The sequence below is a fragment of the Seriola lalandi genome, unplaced genomic scaffold, assembly GCF_002814215.2.
Source record: "Seriola lalandi dorsalis isolate HSWRI2012SDOR001 ecotype SW California unplaced genomic scaffold, Sedor1 jcf7180002054579, whole genome shotgun sequence".
Classification (NCBI taxonomy): Eukaryota; Metazoa; Chordata; class Actinopteri; order Carangiformes; family Carangidae; genus Seriola; species Seriola lalandi.
This window is the reverse complement of record NW_019525132.1, coordinates 2,821,113-2,846,857: the sequence shown is the minus strand read 5'-3', so window position 1 is coordinate 2,846,857 and position 25,745 is coordinate 2,821,113.

Here is a 25,745-nt window from a genome sequence, read left to right as displayed (position 1 = left end):
GCCGCATGTTAGGTCTTAAATTACATTTAGTTAGGTCTTAAATATGTAAGTCCATTTACTGCTTCCTTCGTAGCTTTTTGTTTTGTTTTGTTAAAAGAGTGAATGAAGTTGTGACGGTCTCCGCTGAGACAGAGGAGAGGAGAAGCTACTAGCCCTCTCTCGCTGTCACTTCTAGTCGCGTTGCTCTCCTTCCCAGTACTGTTAAATTTAGCACAGAAAAAAACATAAGTGGTATTTTAAATAGCGGTTCATGGGATTTATTAACCCTCAGGGTTCCCTCTGTCCTTTTTTGGACATTTTCTTCACTTTTCTTTTTTGATTTGCTGATCATTTTGGCTGTGTTACAGCTGAAGGTATGGATTTCTGCAAGAAATTGTCTTTTTTGACATATTTTTAAAATCTAATGTCAGTTACTGTTACAGGTCTATTATACACTGGTAACACATTTTGTACCCTCTGGGGTTCCTCGCGTCCAAAAAAGGACACACAAAGAAAATGCTATAAAATCATCATATATCAATATTTTTTTCTGCTTTTTTTTGCATACATCTCTTAAACCACTTCAGTTCTGCTCAAACCTACCAAATGTTTATTAGTTCTCAGGATTTTAACCCTTTAAATGCCCGTTTGAAGACATGTTGCCTTTCGTTTTATTAAAAAAAACAACACAGAATATGAGATATTTCCCACATAATACATGGTGGAGGGATGTGACATTGTTTTATATCAGAGTCTTTTATATCAAGACATTTCTCAAAACCAGAATATGATCAGGGTGACTTTTGAACACTGGAAATAAATCATGTACTCATCCCGGCAGTAGCCCCCGTGGCACTCAAAATTTCCCTGGAATTTTCTAGTTACACCTGTGTTTTTTACTTGCTTTGACATGTAAACATGTCTGTTGTGACAAAAAGGTCCATCATCCACTACAAATGACTTTTTTTTATGACCACAAGATGTCACTTGTCAGGAGAACAGCGCCTTCATTTTTTCCCCACATAGTGGCAAATAACAAATCTGAGGAAAGTGAAGGCTTTTATTATTACACCAAGAGACATCTGTGTTCTGTCGATGCCTTTGTTGTTTCTCTACAACATCTGGCCTGTCAGCATAGGTGCAATGTAACGTTATCATGATGAAGATAAGCCTGTATAGCGCTGCTGTCACCACTTCCATACCTACAAGAACAGAAAACAAGAACCCATGAAAGCACTATTGTAGGTATTAATGATAGAAATATTGTACTGTCCCTTCAGCCACAAACAAAGCTTTTCTTATTCGAAAAGATCATTTGAGCATGATCAGTAAAGCATGGATCATTGTATAAACATTTCATAAGAGGAATGAAAAACAAAAAACATTTTTCACCAGATCATCAATCTTCTGTCAGTTGATTATGTGATCTGTACAACAGTGTAACAGCCATTTTTCTATTGATAGTGAAATACAATTTTGCTGACAATTCTGCAAACAGAATTATACAAGGCCTGGTATAATTGTATAGTTTAGCAGTGCACACAACTACAGATGTGATTGCTGACACCCTAATATTTACCTGTGATCAGTAGAGATTATGTTTTCACATTCTCTGGATGGTGTGTCAAAGTGGTACAATAATTCACAGAGGTGTGGAAAAGAAATACACTTCCCAAGAATGGTTAATTCTGTTGAATTTTACCCAAGTATTTACAAAGGAAACTAGTCAACTCAATTAAGTGAAGCAATTAAGATGTACATTCCCAAATTCAAACCTAACCCACTCCAGCGGGACCTCTACAGTAAAAACAAAAGAAGTGCTCCTCAGAATAAGAAAGATTCAACACTATTGAACTTTATTAAAAAAAAAACAAAAAAAAAAAACATGCATATGTTTTGGAACAAGCCATTCTCAGAGTGACACAAAAGTATTTAATTATTGAATAGCTCTCTTATACATTGTTCAAACAGCTGCATTGAATTCATATAAGCATAAGACAATGTCTTCTCAGACATTTCCATTATTTTAAATCGGAACCTCTTCAAATTAATTAGCAAAGATTAAAAACAATGAAGGCAGAAGCGGGGACTGGACCCCTGTTGTTTTTAATAAAAGCAAAGTTGTACAGAATTCATTCTAATGAAGGCAAAGGGACAAGCGTCTGCTCTCTTTGTGATACGCATGAAAATGGCTTGCATACTTCTAACAAATGTCTGGCATATAATTAAAGACAAAAAATGTACTGCCCTTTTCCCCCCCCTTTCATGCCAGTTGAAACATTTTATAGAAGTATTGGTAATGAGCTCTAAATGGCCAATGAGGCCATTCGGAGTTGAAGGGAAAAAAAAGGCACCATCATGGCCAGTCATTGCTGCCAGGTAAAAGCCTCGAGGACCAATTACTGAGCCGGTCACCTCACAGCAAGACACACACACACACACACACACACACACACACAAAAGGAGGATAGTCACACCCAGGAGTATGAGAACACCCTGCTAGTAGCTTAGGGGGGCATTAGTTTCTTTGAGCTGCTGTGTGGCCAAAGCGCCAGAAACTGTTTCTGCAGGCAATAATGTGCTGCACTTAGATCTGGTTTGAACAAGCATTATGGAGCCAAGCGGCCACCCAAAATATCTTCAAAACCTCCGACAACAGTAGGCTAGATGATAAGGAGGCTTTGGATTTCAGTGTAGAGAGAATATGTATGCTCCCTGATTGGGCTGTGGTGGTTGAATTCACATTTTGCGGATTGCCTTTAATTTCTCCCTGCCTCACACTTCATAGAGTGTTTTCCTAAAAACTCCTTCTTAATGGTGTATCCTTTCTGAGGCTCATATGACCCCCCCCCCTTCCTTCTGCTCAAGGACAGCTGGGAATATGATAAAGCAGGGCACAAAAAAAGGACCGAAACAATGATGGTATGAAAACCAAAGGGTAGAAGGGGGCTCAGAGGAAGAAATGAAAAATGTAGAGAGTTAATAGAGGTTGAGAGGAGGGATTAGGAAAGAACAGAAGAGAACAAATGAATTCCACACTGTCCATTATACCAGCTGCTATGTGGTGTAGTGCCACAAGCCAAATGCCCTATTTATTCCAGGCATAATTACACAGCAATGAGGCCCTGCTGATGCCCAATGCGAGGTTAAGTCGATAGGTGACCCAGATTTAAAGCAGCCGTGTCCTGTAATGGCATCTACAGTCAAAAAGCCTTGCCTGGATTCCAATAACCCATCTCATCTGTCATAATAAAAATTTAGCTTGCAATTTGTGCTGCCCCCCCCACCCCCCCACCCCCCATTCCACATCTCTCTGTCTGACTCTCACTTTGTCCCCCACCTGCATGCACAGACACACACAGTGGTTCAGTGGTAATACTTTATGTCACTGGGCTCTTATCGATTCCGGAACAGTATCCACCGATTTAATTACCCATGCTGCATATAAAATACCACACCAACCGATAATTACGCTCTAAGCAACATGAGCCAGTGAGGCCTGAGGTATCTTGCCTAACAATCCTGTTAAAGCATAAAGCTTTTAGTGCTTTTGACCACACTCCAGAACGACTAAATCCTTGACCCCTCTGTCTTTTTTCTAACCATTCCTCCTTTTTCCGTGTCCATCCTCCTATTCCAATACCCAGCTCTCTCTCTCTCTCTGACCAAGTTTTTTTCCCCATCTGTTCAAATGTGACTGTTAGGCTCAATAACACTTGATTAAAAAAAAGAAAAAAAAAAACGCTTTTTGGCAAACCTACAGGGGCACTCCACCGATTCTACCCATAAACATGAGTTTACTTATCATGAGGAGTACAACTCAACCTGTGAAAACAGCTGAATATGTACTGAGGCTGAGTTGAGCTACTGAGTTGCATTATGGGAATTGTCGAATCTGGTGTTTTTTTGGAGCTTAAGCTCTACTAGGAGGGAGTACAACTCAGGATATCTTGGCATCTGCTGCATCAGTTCCCCAAAATTGCAATGCTAAAAACACATGAATTACCCTTTAAATTTGCAATTGGAGAGCAGTGAAGACTTAAAGTGACACATCTCCCAAAGTCTACACAATGTAGACTTGAAAGGAGGCTCTTAAACACACTGCAGTAGTGACAAGTTTTTACAGCTGGAAAAATGATAAATGCAATCATAGAAACTTAATCAAGTTTATCCGCTGTTGTCCAGCTGTATGTTTGTTTGGATGTTTTGATTCTTTTGTATTCAAAAATAGATTTTTGGGTGGAATGTAACATTAAGTTGTGACAAGTTGAAAGGCTGCCAAAGTGAACATGTTGATCTAGCACATTACATACAATATTCTTCCCTGCCTTTACTTTCCATTGTGACTAGATGGAGCAAAAAATAAAATAAAAAGCTTTAAAGACCAAAAAAAACGTAGCTGTCAGTGGGAAATTATGTTAGAAAGAGAGGTCCAGGTCCAAGTCTTATGCATCTGTCTACTCTCTGTAATAGTACAGTAATTGAAAAGTTGAGGTAATCATTTTGTTCGCAAATGTCAAACATTACCTAAATTGCAAGAAATAACCAACTGCCTTCTATTGTGTATATTTTCCTGACACGGTGACTTCATCCCTCAGGTGATGTCATCCCTCAGGTGATGTCTGTGCAATATGTCAGCATGTTTGAGATGAAAGTCAAAGGAAAGTGATATTTGTGCTGGTGATTGTCATTTTTGTGTAATAGGTTGCCCCCTCTTTCTTGAAATATTATGTGGAGGCTGTTTCTGTACAGAGCCAGAGACAGGGTGTAAGCAATGTGCATTGAAATTAATTCGTCATTATGCAACTGTCACAGCAATGAGATTAGCTGCTATCTGGGTATTTTGGTTGTCATATTGCAATTGAAAAAAAAACAAAAAAAAACAAATCAATTTTGCCTCTCAAACTAATGACTATGTCACCATCACTGACTGATCATTAAAATATACACAAATTATGTCTCTGTAAGGCTTGAGAGCCATTTTAGAGACTTTCCACCTGACTTCTTTAATATGAAACCTTCATATTCCCTGAGATGTTACATACATTTTGTGACTGAAATGTTCACGTTACTGTAACAAATGGCATTAAGAAGAATCACTTTTACTTTAAATCCAGCTTTTGTTCAGGCCGCTATATTTGCCAGATTACAATGATCCACTTTTTTAATAAAACATACTGTATGCCATTTTGTAATGACACACTGTACTTAGGACTGAATTATTTATAACATTAATACTCCATATTTTAATTTGCAGAAATAGCTATGAAGTCCCAAAAAGATACGTCAGATGAAGTCAAAGCTAAATCAACATTTGTATTTCAACAGTGATTCAAATTACTATTTGTAATGTGAAAGAGGTAGATTTTGTAGTTCCCCCCCAGTTCTACACAGTGTCTCAGTATCTTTTCACTGATTGTATTCATAATCTGGCCTGTGTCTTTGCTGTTATGGTTCAGTCTAACTGCTCTCATTACCACTGTTTCCAGATGTTTTCAGGAATTTAAAAAAAAAAAAAAAAGACTACTTGCCCAGCACCAAATGGCACACAGACAAAGTAAGCAACTTGCTGCTAAATGCTCCATTGTGCTCTTCAGCTAAAGTGGAGTTAGACCAGACCGAGGCTAAAAGGAGACAACACGCAATTCCAAATGAATGTTAATGGTGGGTGTGCAGATTGGCAACAGTTTGGTAGCAAGTTCCCTGTATCAACTTAAAATGTGACATCAATGTAATATTTGTGGCTTGTTTCCACTTCTCCTTAGTCAACAGGAAATTGCTCAAGAGTTTGACTTTTAACCATTTGGAGCATGATAACCTTTCTCTGTGAGCACAGAACTCATGCGTTTCATTGGACTTGCTGATATTGTAATATTCCAACAGGTACCAGTTCTGCTCGTGACAAGGGGCACTTAGCTTCAGTAGCCCATTTATTGTTATTTGACATCTGACAGCCATGGTCATCTCAGTCAGGCTTAGATGCAAAGTCATCACTGGCTAATGATGCAAACACTGCGAATGGCAAGAAAGCCCATTATGGTCCATTGTGAAATGTGGACAGTCCACACAGACTAAGCCAAGCTGTGTTTGCGAAACCATTCACATCCATCTCTCCTAAAACTCTGCACTTCTCATTTTCTCTCTCACCGGTGCAATCGTTACAGCCATTAAAACAAAGGAGGTCTGAGATTTTGTCTAATTAACATTTAACCTGGATACGATCAACTGGAGGTGGAGAATGAGGGCGGAGGAATGCGAAGTGGATTACCCTCACTCTGGATTCCTGCCTTCAGAGGCTGGTATTAATGAAGGATGTTAACTTTATAGTGATTCAACTGAGAAATTGTTGATGCCCAACACAGCTTTTGTCCTATGAGTGAGGACGTATGAGCTGTTACAGCTGCAATGCACTGCTAGATGAAGCCTAGACTTAAGAACGGATGTCAACAAGACAGACAACAACCTGACAATCAAAAGTGAAGAATAATTTCTTCCCCCCCCCCGTCTCTCTCTCAGCAGTAAGCCGACTCTATCAGTACTCATGTAGTGCAGGAGAAGTCTTTGTTTGTGCCCATTATAAAAGTTCAGGCCCTTACTAAAGGAGTCAGATAAACAAGGCTTCTCAAGCTTGACAGCAAATCTTTACTAAAAGCATATAATAGGAAACTTTTTCCTGCACAAATGCCAACATTATGCCCAATGCATTGGTAATGGTGGTATATTGCAGAGCCTGTCACTCTACGCTTTGATCAAATATATATTAAAAAATGGTTGCCAAAGTAACAGAATGCCTGATTGTGGCATGCTGAATGATGAATAGGGCAGTGTGGTCCCTTAAAAATACAGGTTAATTGGCCGGTCAGACCCCAGTGTTGACTTGCTCATTAACTTTCTGCTGACTAATGCCAGCCGAAAATGGAAGCATTTAGTCCATTTGCAATGAAATCTTTAAAAACTAAAATTATTTAAAGACTATGGGTGTTTATTGTCATTATAGCATGATTCTTTTTTTTCCAAATCTAAAACAAATACTCCTGCAATCAGTTCTTGACAAAGCAAGCCACTTCACCCCACTCATCCTTCTCTGCCTATTCAGCAAGTGAGGAGGGGGGATGACAATAAATCAAATTCCCCTTCCTGCTGTAGTGCTCCACAGGTCCAGGAGGACAGTGTCCACTTCCTTACATTAATCTTTTAATGGACTCTCCTCCCTTCTCTTTGGCAGCTGCACTTCCCCCAACAGGTCAGCAACGATTGCCGGGGTCATTAGTCCTCTGATAGGCTGAACGATAAGATCAGCAACAATGGGGACAAGGTGTGGGAGAGACAGCGCTGAGCTAGCTACACAGCTCAGGGTTAAAGAGGAGAGTCAGCTTCGCAAGGTCACACACACACACACACACACACACACACACACACACACACACACACACACACACACACACACACAGACAGCTGGAGTCAATTTAGCACAGGAATTGTGTTTGCGGTTGTGTTGCAGTGCTGGTACTTGGACAGTTTCTCTGCAAACACTGTATTGCCATAATAGCAGCATGGCAGTTGTGATATTCTGCCTTCAGTAACAAACGCATTAAATTAGCTTGCTGTTGTGATTCATCTTCAGTGAGAGCCTTGTTTCAATGTACTGGCTTTTACTCTCTAAAATATTAAAGTTTTTAAAATGACTGATTTGATTTGAAGCCTTTTAGTGTGTGGCAGAATACTTAATTTTTGGAATAACTTCTCAAATGTTTTTTGTACAGTGCTGGCCTGCAGATCAAGGTTGACTTTGAATTGTATGACTGAGTTCTCTAGTTCAGATCACAGCAGATAAGGCTGCAAAAAGCCAGATTTTCTCTTAATGAGCCTAGGGGAGAGTATTTCATAAAACAAAAGGACAAGATAAGAAGGAGGATGTTTGTTCTCCAGGAAAAGCTTTTGACTTTTTCACAGCCGGCCGCATCCCAGTTAAAATTAACTACAGACAAAAACAGTTCAATCCATATCGTCTAAAGGGGAACAAATGGGCTCTGGTAGAAGGGATGATGGTGGGAAAATGTATTTCTTAATCTACACTGGGGTTTAAGGGTAACTGGGTAAATGCGGCCCACTACTCACAACAAGTCCCTTGAGAGATTATACCAATTGCCATTTCAGAAATGAATTCAGTGACCTACAGTAATGTGAAATTCATTTGCACACTGTTTGCCACCAGAGTATTGTGGGTTTGCATGTGTGATGCTCTTCCACTCATCGTCACAATTGCAGTTGAAAAATAATTCAACAATGATTATTAATTAGTTATTAATCATGGACTTTTACTTGTAATGGAGTATATTTCACATATTGGTATTTCTTCTTTTAGTCGAGTTAAGGTTTACAATATTTCTTCCACCATAGCATATGGGCTTCTTGCCACAAATTGCACAACCTCCAGTTTAAAAGACAAATCATGCAATATCACCCAATGCAGATCTTGTATTTCCCCTCTTTTAAAACCCCTTTGCACTATACAGCTTTTACTTAGCTTCTGTTTAGTTTGCTTGCCTCCAACTCCTGAGTGTATCAACCCAGTAACTGTAACAATAAGATTGGGAAAGAAGCAGCATGCAACCACCACAATCCATGTCTTTTTATCCAACACAACATTTATGAAGATAAATTATCAGAGGAATCCTACATGCCTTCTTTTACTAAGTAATTATATTCTAGCCACTAATCAAATTAGGGTATGGTTTGCATAACAGCAAACCCACAAACATGCACACACAAAAAAAACGAAACACGCAAGTCAAATTAAGTAAGCAGCGTGGGTTGTTGAACCCTCACTTAGCGCAACAGCTTTCTCTCATATTATTATTTTAGAAGACATAAAAACACTTGGACTGATTAGTTCTGGGAATAAATGATCTCTAATTAGGCTAAGTGCTTCAGAGGGAATATTTTAGAAGAGGAGAAGTGAATGGCTACACACAAAAACAGGAGCTAAAACATAAAAATATGTTCCGTTTCTTCTGATAGCAAGAGGCAGAGAGACGAACAAAGACAGAGATAGGCTGGGTGGGTGATGTGGTTTCTGTAGTACTCAGTAGTATCAATCCCTCCCATAGTTCACTTGTTAAACCATGAACTGCTACACAAAAAAAAAAAAAAAAAAAACAGATCACTGAAAAGAGAATGTTTGAAAATGTGACCATCAGAAATTGCGTAATCTGACGTCAGTAAACTCCATCCAGCTCATGTTTACTAGATTATCAAAAGGCGTAAGAGGTAAATGATATTAAGCTAGGAGACCAGCTTTCTGCGGCCAGACCGGTTAAACATTTCTGTTTATGAAACAATTTGTATTTCATTCATAGAATAATTGTGTGATATAATTATGGACTGTTGTAAATGTACGGCCTGTGGCTATTGATTGTTAAGTAGAAATAGAAACTGCACAGAACATGCTTTTTAGACTTTTAGCTTGATTTGGTTTTACATCCACTTATGTACTGTATGGTTGAGTCTCAGATGCTCTCAGCAACTCCATGTAAGCAGCCATTTGATGCAAACAACCTCTGATAACCCTGATGTACAAAGCAGACAAAGTTAGCAACTAGTGAACAAGCTCAAGTCTACAGTCAACTCTGAGGTGCTACTTAGGCTTTCTGCTAAATGCTAAACATGTTAGCATGCTAACATTTGGTAATGACAACTGATATGATTGATTCAGCTTTAATTTCAACATTAACAAAACTGACATTAAACACTAACATTTAATTAACAAAAAGCTATTACAGCTATATCTGCTTCCAGCCAAAGATCAACACAAAACAGTCATTGTTTTAGATTTGGCTTGCAATTTGATGAGAAACATATATCCAAGACCAAAATTAGATTTTCTGGCAAGTAACTAAACCAGAAGGCCTTGATTGAAGAATGAGGCATTTTTGTAAGATACTCTTCTCTTTGTAATTTGTGCTGACCAAAGTCAATATTAATCTACTCAAGATGTATATACTTAACCGAACTGCTTGCATCATCACTAATTTAAATGACTTTACTGAGGGTCTTTTACAAAAGCTAAAAAAAAAAAAATATATTGTTTTCTTGCATAACAATTTCATACACAGCTCATATTTTGCCCTGATGTTCCCCCATGTATATGCAACAACCGCAAATTATAAAATGTCACTTACACAACTGTTGGTGACTTTAAGAAAATGAGTTCAGTATGTTTTTAATTCATGCTATTCATTGAAGTTGTGTTATTAACCAAGCTGCATTACTGTGAAGGTTGTCGGTATTACTACTTGTTGAATACAAATGCAGCTGTTAAGACTTGAATGTCTTTCCAAACAGCTTTTACTTTGAGTGCAATGATTGCTTTTCTCAAGGACTAATGTGAGAAACTGTTCCGATAGAAAAGAATGCAAAAACTGAATTAATATATTAATCATAACTATATAGGTATTTACTTAATCAAGTCCTCATGAAAAGGAGGATTTTAACCAAGACTGACTGAGCTGAAGGGTCAGGGGTTCTGCTATAGAACAAAACCTGTGTATTATAAGATTTCAGCTTCTTACTCAAGGATACTGCAGAGTGAGTGTCTGCCGTCACAATCTTCACGCCCTAGCCTTTCAGTAGAACTGCCCTTCTAAATACAGACCGCATCAGCATTCTGCAATAAAGTGCCATGCATTGGCTAACCTTGTTTGAATGCTGTGAGAGAAAAAGGATCCAGTGTTTTTGTCCCTATGAAAACCCTGAAATTCTATTCAAATCTTATATTGCAGGATACTCACTAAGACTCCTTTTAGACTGATTGGATCATAAAAGAGTTTGAAACTTGGATATAATTGCACAGTTGCATCTCACTATACTGAAAACACCACAAAGCTTTCCCTGCTGGGCTTCCTGCTATAGGACATGGTGTAAATAGCCGTCTCAGCGAGGCCAGTCTTTGCCAGCCTGCGATTTCTAAGGAAGGCTCCATTACACATCAAAGCAAGTGAGGGTGGTTTATTTATCTTGTAAACACATGCACATTACTAATTACACTGCATATCACCTTAAAAGAATTCCACCTCAATCAAAGTCACGACTGTTCGATAGAGAACGATTTTTCCCTCTTTTCTTCTATTCTCTTGCCAGGACGGGATTAAAAGCTGGTTATCGTTCAATTCCTTTAATGTCGCCTCCCTCCCTGCTGCCGTTTCAAGCTAATTAAATTTCTTCCGGGGCAATGCTGTATTGGCTGGCTGACAGGTAACATTATAAAGCGTGACCTTCCTTGCGTTGTTTTCCGACAGCTCAGAAATTCTGTTCATGGGGAGCTGTGGGATGAAGACAGGACAGTCCCCAACTTTTCATGCAATAGATACACTTGTCAAGTCACGTCAAGTCAAACTTCATTAGTCGCAAATTTCATATTCAAATATAATTGTTGTGCTCTACATAAAATTGACTAAACAAGTATTCCTATTTTAATGTACAGTCTCTTTACATAAACATAACGCAACAAAACATAAATCTTGATATAATATGGATGGAAAATCCCATCGGCAATGAGGTATTTCTAGACTGTAGAGCAGTGACAGAAACCTAAGGTTGACTCATCTCCTTGAGTAGGAACAGAGAGGATCTGCAGCTTGCACACAGCAGCCAGATGTGTGTTTGTGTGCGTCTGTGTGTGTGTGTTCCTGTCTTCGGTAGAGGATGGGTTCCCAGTGAGATAATCAAAGTTTTTAATGAGTTTGTTTTTATTATAATTATGAATCCGTTTTGGGTAAAAATTACCCAAAGTATATTCCTCTGTGTTAAAGAGCACTTTAAACCAAAGAATAAAACTTATATGTAACACATTATGAACATTACCTTCACCCTTGCCTGTGGGTTTGCACAGCGATCTTTCTTTCCCTGCCTTGTCTGTGAGGGTTTTGTTATTCTTGCTTGTGTGTGTGTGTGTGTGTGTGTGTGTGTGTGTGTGTGTGTGTGTGTGTGTGTGTGTGTGTGAGAGAGAGTACAATGTGTGAGGACAAGCAAGCAGTATGTTCAATTGTCCGTTCACTGAGCTCAGCAGGGTGTGAGGGCCCTCTGGCCAGACAGTCCAATGCTCTGACTGGCTGTCAGGCTTCATTTCAGATTCCCAAATTATGTCTTCTTGAGCTGCTGTGGCTACAATGGAGCAGCATTTTAACAATCACATGAAGACATTATTATTTGGATATGAAATATTTATAGGCAAGACGCATAAAAACAAGACTTCTAACATGAAACTAAGCTGTTATGGAATATCATCTAAATTATGCTAAACTATATTCCTGCTTTATACATCTGCACAATATGGGATTTAATGTATATGAGAGACATCATACAGTATCATTTTTCCTCCATAAAGTATAAAACTTACTGAATACTTGGTCGAGAAATTGCCTCTGAATTTAATTTTAAGTACTAACTGAACTAAAAACTAAGATAAGACTTCTCGGCAACACTCAGTTGTCCTTACGTCTTGCTCAATGAAGGTATGCATGCTGTGCCAGCTGTGCGAACAGTGTGTACAATCATGGATAGATCTGAGCCTGATCTCGTGTGTGCAAAATCACAAGTAAACATTACACTGAAACCATAAATCATTAGCCAAAATTCAACATTTGTATCGACTTGAGCAAAGAAAAGAAATCCAGAGTTTGAAATGAATGGAGTGTGCTTCTGCAACTACAATCTGCACATTTCAGTGCATTTCACTTGGCCTATTTATCTATCATAGGATGGACAATTGTGAAGTGTTATCTACTTAGAATGTGTGGCTGGTTCAAGGTACCGTGCACGGCATGGGACTCCCTGGTTGTCAGAGGGCATTACACACACTGCTGTGACCTACTTTAATAAAAATAAAAAAAATCAGTTGGTTGTATTGTTGATGGGGGCATGATAGGGAGAGAGAGAGAGGGAGAGAAATACAATGCAGCACAGACTGCATCCACTTCGAGGTATTTACCACAAAAACAGCCTATAAAGTTGTAGAATTATAATTATTTTGCTTTTATGGGGAATCATACCAGACCTGTATCAAATGTTTTGTGGCTAAGTACTGTTCTGTGCCCTGAGGTTTGGGAACTTTCTAATGTACAGTGTAAAAGATCCAATCCTTTCTCCTAGGGATTACATTCAGTCGTGCATACAGTCTGCTTCTCTCCGCCCGCTTAAAACAGGACTCTAACATCTTCACCTCTACCACTATCCCCAAACACAGAGTGACCCACACAATCAGCCCGCCGGTTCATCTGGCCAAATGAACCAGGTTGTCCGACGCAGAACTACCACCGACAGAACCCAGAGTCTCTCTCTCTCCTGTGTCAGCCTGACCTCAGATCTGCCCTGACTCTTGTGTGTGCAAGTGTTTTCCTATCAGTCCTTGAAGTTCCCAAGAACTATAAGAGCAACTTATAGTTTGCTGATTAGTATTGTCCACTACACGGGCTACATATGTGGTGTTGCCTGCACAAAAAAAAAAAAAAAAAATCTAACTAATTCGAATAAATGCATTTGCAACAAAATTACAACCAGATTACATTTTCTATTAACTTAACGAGGAAATGTTAATTTACATCAACAAAAATGTCAATACAGAACATATCAGTAAAATATCATATAACATATCAACATGTAGTGACTACAGCATTAAACGTTTTTATGGATTATGGCACATTGCCCTGTTAAAGTTAAGGAAAGCTTGCGATCTGGTTTATTCATAAAATGTCCAGTGATTCCAGACGTTATCTGATTTTTAACATTTAATGACAATCACATTATTTCCCTAAAATTAATAAAAGTGCTTTTGTTGCCTTAACCTAGCCACAGACAGGACTGTGGATACGAACTTCTCCACCACTGTGGTGTGACAGTTGTACGCCCGCCATTCACCCCAACCACCTCCCGTCATCGCTGCTGCTGATAAAAATGTAGCGCGTGTTACCTGTGACGAACATAATCGAGCCAGTGATTGCATTGGCAAAAAAGATTAGTAGCATATGAACGTAAATTCTAGGAGACAGCGTAGAAGACCACTGGCAGTTAGCACTTCAAAGATAAATATATATAAGATAAATAAAGAAGCTAAACATTTTTTGCACGATTTGCAGGTGCACTGGTACAGATTTATCTAATCTATTTAGAGGAAAAATTGCAAGTAATTGCCACACTTATGCATAGAATGTCATCCATAACATCTCTGATAGCAGCAGCAGCATTTTATTTAAATTAAATACCACATTTCTCAAAAGGAAAAGATGGCTTGGTATTTGGAACAGTTTGATTACTTGATTGATCTGGGAAGTGCAATGTAGAGAAAATGTCAGCAAAATTTAAAAGCTGCAAGGACTAACTGGATTATTCATTTGGTATGCTGCCTTTTTGAAAGAAAGTTTTGGATATGCTTTGGAGGTATAGATGTCCTACTGGCCAAAATGAAAGAGAATCAGTGTGTGCTGCCCTCAATAACATCAGAGTAAAGGAGCTCCTGCTGAAGTTTTTGAACTCATACAAGCTATCAGAATCCATCAAAGCAATCAAGTCACTTTAAAGGAGTTTCTGCACCTCCTAACTGTGTGACAGCAGGATGGAGAAATGAGCAAGAGAAACATGCATAATGACGCAAAGATGTGGAGAAAAAATAGAAAGGAAGAGGCTGAAAAGCATTTTAATATAACTTCGCCAGGATTGTTTTCCCACTAACCATTTGTGCCTGTGAACACATCCGAAACAGAATGTGCCAAGAGCTTTTCAGCCAACCTCTCTAGGCTGGCAGAGAGAAATGTAGTTGGAAATATGAAATTGTCTTCATGCTAAATTGCACATGGTTTCTCAAATCTCACCAGCCATACTGCCTTAAGAATGACTTAACCAGGCATATTTCTAATGATTTCTCAGCTGTTATGAGAACATATTCAACATTTTAGGTCACTAATGAGTTTTAGAAGTCTATTCTTTTAAAATGATCAACAGACCAAAATTAAAACAAATCATGGTTTCCAAAGAATAAGAAGCAACTTAAACCCTCTGATAGCTTTTAGTGACCTTTGCTTCATTAAAATAGGACATGTTCCAAATATTTTTGTACACTTGAGTATGAGTGGTGTTGAAGGAGCTCATGTCCTACAACAGCCAATAAAGCACTCAACCGATTTATAGGATCATTCTGCCTGACCCTAAATACAAAACATGGAATAACTGACCTTGACCTTTTTGAGCTACTGATTTTTAGATGTAGCTGTAACATTTCAGTGCTACACACCACTGACTGGTGTTATGTTATTGGCAGCTGAAAGAGATTCCCCAGCTCACTTGACTTTATCAGAAAAATAAATAAATACAGTGACCTTGGCCAGCAGCAACACCTACTTTAGGAAAAAAAAATTAGCAACCAACTAATATTTTTTGTGTTTGTGGTGGACCTTAAAGCCGCAATAATCAACCTTTACTTTTTTCTATTAACAATAGAAGAAATTGCTTCATGTGATGGGTAACAGGTTGCTCCTAGTGATGAAGGAACAGAATTATCACCATCTCTGCAGTTCCCCTCGGCAATACACAACGTTCATGTAATTGTTTTGGTTTTACAACCCACAGCCTTATTGTTTTGGTTCAAACTAACCACTCATAAACCCTGTTTTCAGGAGCAGCAGGCAGCTGTTTTCAGTGAAAAAGCTCTGGCAACCTGAGGGTAGGAGAGCACTAAATGACAGATAGATAAAGTTAGCAACTAGCTGGTGATCATAGTGCTCTTTTAGCAGCTAAAGAGCCAGAGTTAGTGGAATCCAAAACAGAGCCAAAAAGGAAGGAGACCAACATTGACCAAGAAGAGAGAAACACGACTAAATAAAATCCACTTTTGCTCCTGGATGTGTAAATAGGCAACCGTGGTCAAGTGTTTGCTAACATTTTAACTTTATGAGTTGATAATGTGCCAATTGGTTGTTGCCAGAAGTTACCCAATTTTCTCTTCCTGTAAAACATTCTGCGCTAGAGGGTCTATATGTAAAATTATAAAACCCATTGTAATTTGGGGCACATGAGCTAGCTTTCAGGTTGTAATAGGTAACGCACACATTGTATTAGTTTGCTTGTGGGTCATATTAGGTAGTTTGTAGCTTGGGGGGGGTATTAGCTAGCAGGGGGCTGGCATGGTTTAGAGGTCTAAGTTTCGATATCATTTGCCAAAAAACTCTTTACATTTCCAAAGGAACATTGAGGTCTAATCAATTATTTTCTTCCTCTGATCCTGTTATTGATTTAACAATACTGGTGAAGGAGATGTGGGTGGAGATATATCAAATTAGTTGGGCTCTCCATGTTTAAGTCATGCTCACTTTATAGAAATTATAGCCCACTTGAAAATGAAGTTGCATTCTAGAACTGTGACTTCAGTTCAAATAGCACTGTGAATTATTGTATGCATGAGCCATACTTACAACTGCTGTTAAACAGAAGCAGCATTGTGCTGTATGTGGTAGACCAAACTATGAATAGTCTTTCTTGTAGTGTGGGATCCATGAGTGGAAACATTTTCAAGTCATATTTGTCATAGTAGTGCTGTCTTGAAGCATTATGACTACTTTGCTAAATATCAGCATGGGTGGGAAGAACATATTGTAATACTGTGCACTCTCAGCTCATCCACTCTGGAGATTTCTGTATTTGAAGGAGGAGCATGCCGAGGCTGTGTTTTTGTTGTTGTTTTTGATCTTGCCCGCTGTGGCGCTTGGTAACCCCAACAGACTTGGCTTTCACTTGTAGCCCTCTGTAAACTTCTAAACTTGGCATGATGTTTGCTAATTAAACAGATAGGTAACACTGGCTTGAAAACTGATACGCTAAAAGGAGTCCTCAGTACAGGACTGCCCCCCCCCCATGCTCGCTGTAGTCTGTCCTCTGAAAGTTGCATGAGGAAGCAATAACAGCTAAATAAACAATATTCGGAATCATTAAAAAGAGAAGACAGATTTCAAGTATGTATGTGTATGATATGCAGGTTACACTACATCCCCTAAACTTCGAGATATGACTTATGTGTGCTACTCCCTTGAAATCAGAGTGAGTTATCGAGTTAGATTTTCAGTACAATTAACATCCCAGGATACAGTCGGGGGAAACACATTCAGCAGTACATGATTTGCTGTAGATAAATACACAAATAATACCACAGACAGTGCAGTGCTTGCCTCTCTTCTATTTGACCATCATATATAGAGGCACTTCAACTGACCTCACAGACATACACATGAAAATTCAACCCACCTCACTATTTTGCACATAATGCTGTGCTCTAAAACCCACGGAAAATCATCACCTTAGGGGTCTTACTATTTATAGTTGACTCTCTAACCCTTCCACTAACGCCCCCCCCTGCCATTCTTACAATACATAGTTCAGTGTTTTGCCCGCTGCTCTGCTCCTTCCCCTCCTTTTCCTCTCGCTCTATCTGGATGATGGAAACATATTTTTGGCAGTGAGGTCCTGAAACACAATTCCTCCCCTGTCGATACCCTGCTGCCTCCCTCACACCTCGATCCATCTGTCTCTCTCCTTCTCTCAGTCTCTCTCCCTGCCTGCATCTTTTACCCATCTCCCCAGGCTCCCTCTCGTGTCCTGTCCAACACTCGTCCTCCTGGCTGACTGATCTGTGGCCAAGACTCCCTGCATCCTGCAGAGTGCAGCCCCCACCCCTCCTCTTAACGCCACCATCACCACCTTACCCTTCCGGTCCATCTTAATTCTGGGCAATTTCCTTCGCTCTCTGCAGGGAGGGTCTCTAATACTGTTTGTAGTGTGAATTGCTCTCACCTCACACACCCCTCCCCTGCCTCTCCTCCCCTTACACATGTCACTACATCCCTTCTTTCAGTGTGCCGCTTTTCTGCCTTTTTTTTTTTTTTTTTTTTTTTTTTTTTAAAAAGACCATCTCATTCTGTCAGTTGGGGACAGAGTCTTAAAATCTCTAACAAGGATGCTGTTTTCATTAGGTATTAAAAATGGAAGTCTAAACACACTCACTCGTAGACACACTCACACATGCCATACACTCTTGGGCGATACCACACAACACGCACCCAAAAGCTATTGACTGGTGACAATGGCAATAATCACCTACACTAATCCATTTAGAGCCTTTGTCATTGATGCTAGCATGGAAGGGGGATTGAGTGGGATTGCGCTGGCTCTCCTCAATGTGATGAATTCTCAGCGGACAAGGCGAAATGTGTCAAAGTCAGCCTTAGAAACGTTGTTAAACAAAGCTAATCTGGCTACGGATTGATCTGAAGCAAGGCGACACAAACTGAGAGGTAAACACAAACGCCCTCTAAAAACACAAGCATGACCTGACCTTCTACTGCCAAACCAGCTTGATGTCAAGTGTGTCCTTCAAGATTCAGATCAGAATGGTCTAGTGTAATTGTAGATTCTAACAATCTGTAATGCTGAAGCATGCCAATACACTAGTTTGAGTGGAAATGTTCATGGAAAACTTACAGGTCTTTTTTCTTGATCATTTTTAATGCAGCAGGGCCAAAATAAAAATGCTGTTCCCATAGTTGGTGCTTGGTTGAATGCTTTCAATTTTGACGACACTTTGCAATCAATAGAGTTAGATGAGCAGATTGATACCATTCTCAGGTCTGTCTGTTCATTAAGGAGCGGGAGCCAGCAGGTGGTAGCACAAAGAAAAGTTGATTGATTAATCCGCTTCCTGGAGTCTTGTTGTCACTGTGATGACAAGATGATGCCGTGATGTAACTGGCCAAGAAACATTCCCACATAGAACCTCCCTTACAGTAAAGGTAAAGTTTTACACTTTTGTTTTTGTAACAAAAAAAATGTAAAGTTAATTAGATTCATCAGCTTCAGCGTTACTCAGAGTGAAGTGAACCCCATTTCCAGTCCTTTCCTTTATGCTCAGCTAAGCAGCTGCTGGTTCAAGCTACTTGTTAAATGGAGTTTAATGGAGAGTGGTATCGCTCATCTGTTCTAACACTGCAAGAAAAGAAATGAGCATATATCCCAAAAGTTCTGATTCCGTTTATTTTTTGATTCTTTACGGTGATGCAATTCTGTTACATTAAGATTTGTTTGTTGAGATTATATTTGTGATTTCTGATTACAAACTGGACAACAAAAATCAGTGATAAATCCTGATACTCTAGATCATTAAATATATTTTTAGTTTGAAAATTACCTTGTCCTTTTTAAAGTTATTTGTTTTAAGACCTTTGAACATAGCAAAAACAACATTTGTGAAGCAGCACACATGCAGGGTAAAAACACTGAAAAAAAAAATTCTCTTACTTGCTAATACTTACCCGATATGCACCTACAGCCTCACACATGTAAACCAACTGGCATGCAGCTAGTTTGATTAGCTAGCTAGTTGCTCCTTATGTACACCTCTATGCAGTTAGTAATAGCCAATACGACTGGTACTTTCTGTATTTACTTTCAGTCAAACTCAGACAAACATTTAAAAATAATTTCTGTAAAACTGAAATTCAGTCAGAAACCTCGAGGGCTTACGCTGGTTCCTCCTATGTATGTGTTTCTAATATGTCTAAAAGTTGGCAGTGAAAAGTTAGCATGACCCACAGTAACAATGGCCAGTTATGAGAAGATGAACCAGTTAATATTTTTACCATCTGTAGGATGTGGATGGCATTAATGAAATTTATGATGCATACAACACTAGTGACACTAGGCTTCACTAAGAATACTATAATACTGGTCTACAAGTTCTAATCCAAATATTAATTCCCCACTGGTCCTTCAACCCCATCACTTCTCAATGTTATCTCTGTAAACCTGATCAATAGGCTGCCACCAGCTTTTTATCCATCAACAAATAACTATGCAAATAAAAATCAATGGTCCAACAACAGAAAATCATTGGCTCACCAATTAAAAGCCTACTATGGCCCCCAGGCGCTTTCAGAAAGGTGCCATGAACTGCAATAAAGGGTGACAAGTCTCGCAGTGCTGGCAAATGATAGCTTTAGTATTCATTATCAAGCACACATGACCTTTTTTCTTGTGTATTGAAACCCTGATCATAACATCATGATGATTTCAAGTAATAGAATAGCAACTTTCAAGGAATCAGAGCAGAAAGACTACATGATTTTTCTGCAGGTAAAATGTGAGGCAGTTCTCTGTGCGGACAGGCTGATCTTGGCAGCTTTTAGGAAGCCCTTATCTGTCAGCACGATCATTATCCTCATAATCCAAACACACTCAGTCATCGACCTTCTTATTCAATTGGTTTACTGTTTGAACAAATTATACAGCTCATACCCTTTCAAGAGGTTTTGAGCCCTCAAATAATAATACAGTTACAGTTGTGCAGACAAGCGGTGGACAGCAAACACACACGCACGCACACACGCAGTTGAGAGCACGTCTTTGATTCAACCTGTTACCCTAGCAACCACATGAAAAATGGCCACCAAGGCCTGTCATTTACAAAGCCCTCTGAAAGGTATTATGACTGAAAGACTGCGGTGACAAACAGTTACTCAGATCTGCAGAATCCCAGACAAAATGCAACTCTAAACATTTAATGTAAGCTCATATTTAGTCTGTACACATTGAGTTACATCTAAAAAACAGACAATGTTTCTTTAGAAAATGTATAATGTACTAGCTGATCCCAGTGACAAATAGCAGTAAAAAAAAAAAAACAGTACTTGATAAGCAAAATTGGTTAAATGGAGCAATGAACAAAGTAGCAGACTCTGTAAATGTGATACACAGACAATTTACAAAAAATAATTTATCCACATATCCAATACTGCTATTATCACCACTGAAAACATGAACCTTGCAAGGTGGTTTCTGGTATTTCACTGAACTCTGCTAGCAAAGGTATTGTGACATGTTGTAGATTACAGCAACACAAATGCAAAAACAGCAATAAACCGAGACTAAAATAGCAGTGCTTCTCGCCAGCTTGAGCCTCACATCAGGCTGGAGGTTTGAGATGGGCCAACAGCATAGTCTCAACCTCCCTCTTGCATTAATCACTGTAAAGATCATCTCATACAGGAGACTGCGGGTCGAGGCTAGGGAATGGGGGAAGGCTGAAGGTGAGGGCTATGGGGCCAAGATGATGGAAGTTTGGGGGGATGCTGCCGAGAGGAACAAGAGGAGGAGGTAGGTGTGGGCTTTGCCACTGAAGTATCTGTTGAGGTGATAGGTAATGAGGATTGGGGGCAAGATGGTTTAGAGGGTTGGGGCCCATGCTGCTCTGGGCCTAAGGGTCCTTGACCTATTTTTAGTAAGAAATAGGAACAGGTCAGGGGCATGCACACAAGAAACAGGGAGTGAACTATAGATTTCAGTATGTGTTCTCTTTCCACTTAATGAATCATTCACCCTGTGACCTACACACTATTGTTTTAATATAAAACATGTCAGGCGCTCAATCTTTTGTTAATAAAAGTAGTTAATTCCTAACTTATAGCACAAGGAAAGCAGAGATCAAATGTATCTACCATTTAAAAGAAAAAGGTCACCACCACTTGAAAAAAGAGAAAACCAGCTTGGCATTAGTAAACAAAGTTGGATACCAAAAACAGAACTAAAAGGACAGGGAATATTAGACTTATAATCAGCTAGTAGCCAGAAACTGAACTCCAAATGAATGTTAATGTTGCTCTATAACTGAAACCGTTTGCTGACAAGTTCTCAAATGAACTAAAAAGGTGATAACATGTCTGTAGCAACAGCAGTTATTACAGGTTCAGTGACAAAAAAACAAAACATTTGGTAACTTAATTTTTGTGCATCTACACCAGGGGTGTCCAAACTTTTTGCAAAGAGAGCCAGATTTGGTAAGGTGAAAATGTGTGGGGGCCAACCATTCAGCCCGACATTCTTTGAACCATTAACATTAAATACAAATGAATTATTTTATGAAATTTTTATTGCAAATGGCATACTTCATTTTTTTTTTTTCATTTTCAAGTTTTTGCCAAAATTACTGCCTTTCATATTGGAAGACCACATAAAATTAAGAAAAAGTCTGTCTGGAAAAAAAACTTTTGGGAAGATGAAACATATTTAGGTTCATTTGAAACATTACATATTATTCACTATTAAATGCTCACTGTAAACTTCTAAATTCAATTAACAGTGGTCCGTGCATATTCAAAACTGTGGTTTTGATCATCACGAAAAAATCAATTCACTGAGATTTTAGAATTTATTCACCTCAGAGGACTAAACACATATCTTGCCTGCACTAATGTGAAGGGTGATACTGAGATCTCGACTGCAGTACATAGTCCAGGTCTGGCTCAAAAACAGTGGTTTTGATGCGCAAGACGTCACGCAGGTGAGAGTCACTTAGTCTCGTCCTCACGCGGCTCTTGTTAATGTTCATAACCGAGAATGTCTTCTCGCACAAGTATGTCGAGCCAAACAAGCTCAGCATTTTCTTAGCAAATGTTCGTAATTCTTGGAACCTGCCTTCATCCAGCTGGCGGTAGAAGTTGACAAGAGGGAGCTGTTGGTGCCGACTGCTTCGTAATTCAGCGAAAAAATACTCCAATTTCAATCCACAGGTCACCTGTGTGCACAGGTAAAATGTAAAATAGCTTTTTTTGTACACTTGTATTTTATACTGTGGTCAACAGTGCTGGCGGGCCGCATATTATTGATTTTATGACAGAGGCTGCGGGCCGGTGAAAATTTGAACACAGGCCGCAATTGGCCCCCGGGCCGGACTTTGGACATGCCTGATCCACACCATCAGGTACACTGATAACTGCTCAGTTTGAGATGATGACTAACGTATTACAGTAACAAAAGAATAACAAGGGAAACACTACAGGGACAAATATGATGAGTGAAAGCAACTGTCAATGGTAACATGGGTATGATTGCAGCCTGAAGGTATATACACACACACTTATGGTTTATAAATGCTTTCCAAAAAAGATGTGTTTAGGAATACAAGTCCTCAATTTAAGCTATTCCATTATGACCATTAAAAAGCAATGACTGGATTGAAAATTCATTTTACTGAGCTCTTTCTTTTCATGAGTGTCTACATATAAGTAAGAAAAGAGGCAGCAAAGACAAGCAGTAAAAAGAACTCAAAGTAAATGTGTCCAGCAACTCTTAAAAGTGAATGAGTTCTAGTTACTACAAAAGCTCCACAGTAGATCTGTTGGCTTGGCCTCTGGGTAACACACACACACACACACACCATGGGCTGGGTCATATTTCATAGCTTTAATGAATAGCTGCGGCCACAACTGACAATCCCCCCCAGTGCAGAGAGAGAATAATAAGCTCTGCATAATAACTGTCCCTCATCAGTGTTCACTCATCATAACACTGTACAGCACACTCGCTCCCTTCTTTCCTCCTCATCTCCCCCTTCACACATATGTGAAGGAGGGGGTTAGTAAAGCAGAACGAGGCGAGCAACAAGGCTCCCATGGGAGCTGGCTACACGATAGAACCATTATGGGGAAATAGGCTCGCGCATTTCAGGGGCCAAACGGGGGCATGCTTAAGTAAAGAATCCCCACTATTCACAGCAGAGATGCAGCCACAGAGCTCTGTGATGTCTTAGACAGTGTCTCATGCACTTAAAAAACACACACTCGTGTATGCACTCATATAGGACATTCAAATCAATGATGAGGGTAGCCTGCACAAGCAGGCAAATTCATATGTACACTCACACATTCTAATTTAAGCAGGACAAAATAGAGCTGCAATACATGCCTATCTGTTTTACAGCCAGTAGCTACCTTTCTTCAGTGGCAAATTCAAAGTACCATCATGTATTCTACTGCCATTGCACATTTCTCTGCTGTTTAAGGAGTGAATGGATCTGTTGGGTAAAGGCATTTTCATTATTCAATGCTGTTGCAGATTCAGAAAATGCTCCTGTGAGAATATTATAATGGCATCGCTGCCCCATTCTTGCTCTCAAACTGCATCGCTCTCAAGACCTATTGCCAACATAGAAGGTTTGTTGTATTTCAAAATGAGGATTAAGATTGAATAATTTATACAAATGCCTCAGCAGCTCTTTACAACAGCCCAAACCCGTATACAACTCGGTTCAACATGGTCTCTCTTTCTCGGCTTACTGTTCCACTCACTGGCTGCCATCTCTATCCCAAATTAATGCTACTTTACAGTTCACCATGTTAAATTGGAACCACATATAATCACACATTTACTCTGACATGATGGGCAATAAAGTCGTGATCTACTGGGAGTAATGAGGTGCACTGAGGGTAGCCACAGTTCGCTGAGTTCATTACTAAATAACCTGATGATATGCAGGCGACATTCTAGCTGTAAACATGTGGTGTGTATTTACTGTGACTGTACCCAAATACAGCCAATATACTGTATGATGGTTCTGACCATATGCATAGTTTATACAGTATTAGTATATACACCACAGTTTTCCCAGTCCATAGATTGGCAAATCAAGACATTTTTATAGATTTATAAAGACTATTTACAACTTGATCCATTTTAGATCCCTTGTGAATTTTAATCCATTGCTAAATGCCTGGTGTGTCCATCCTACCTGTGATGGTTCCACACTACGATTCATCTGCACAAAGATATTTTTATATTCCCCCCCCTCTTGTGTGAAAACAAATCTATGCAGCTGTGAAATGCCAAAACATGACCCAGTCTACTCATTTAAAAGCAGCATATTGACATAGTAGCAGCACCTTCTAAAGTTCAAGTGTTAGCAAAAATTGCCTATTTACACATCTAGCAGACATGGAAAACCATTGGCATTTATTTGAAGTCAAGTTTCGGGCCACCTGAAAAATGCAAGTTCAACCTTCACTCTTCTCTTGGTGCCGTTTTAGTCTTCAGTAACAAATGGCTTTTTAGTTGGGTTAGGGTAAATGGGGTTAGGGTTACTGGGCATCATACATTTTTATCACCTTTTAAAAAAAAAAAAAAAAAAAAAAAAAAAAAAAAAAATTCTAAATATAATTACTGGCTCAGACTCAATATCAGCAGATATGACCCATGTGTGCAACTGCATTTACGTAGTAAGTAGTAGTAAAGGCAAAATACTATGATGATGATCGTGTTAGGGTTTTCTCTCTCTCTCTCTCTCTCTCTCTCTCTCTCTCTCTCTCTCTCTCTCTCTCTCTCTCTCTCTCTCTCTCTCTAGAGAGCAGCTAGAGAGAGAGAGAGAGAGAGAGAGAGAGAGAGAGAGAGAGAGAGAGAGAGAGAGATGGAATGGGAAAGAAAGAAAAGATGCAAATCAAATTTTCCTTGTCAGAGGAAGAAGTTTTATCTTTCCGTCTTGTTCTATGAACCCACAGAGAGTTCAGCAGTTCTTCCTTGATCCAGGCAGGGTGGTGGGTTTAAAGGGATTCCTGTCCTTTTCCATAGGAACTTAATGCCAACTTCAGGGTAAGGTTGCCATTGCACTTCATGTGTTCTCTAAAAACTGGTCTCTAGGATGTACAATGCTATCTCCAGCTCTGTCTCTTTCAATATGTTTCTCTTTCTTTCTCTAGTCTCCTTTTATAGCGTTCTGCTTCTTCCCAGCACAATTGCATTTAGTCACCTTTTTTGGCAAGTGAATTGTACAGCATTTCCAAATCCCAAAATATGTCCTTATTGATAAGGACCGCAGTCTCCAGATATACTGAAAGAAAAGGGGCGGATGCAACTTGGCATCAATAGATTTAAAGAAGGCTTTTGTACAAGCATTACAATACCAAAAT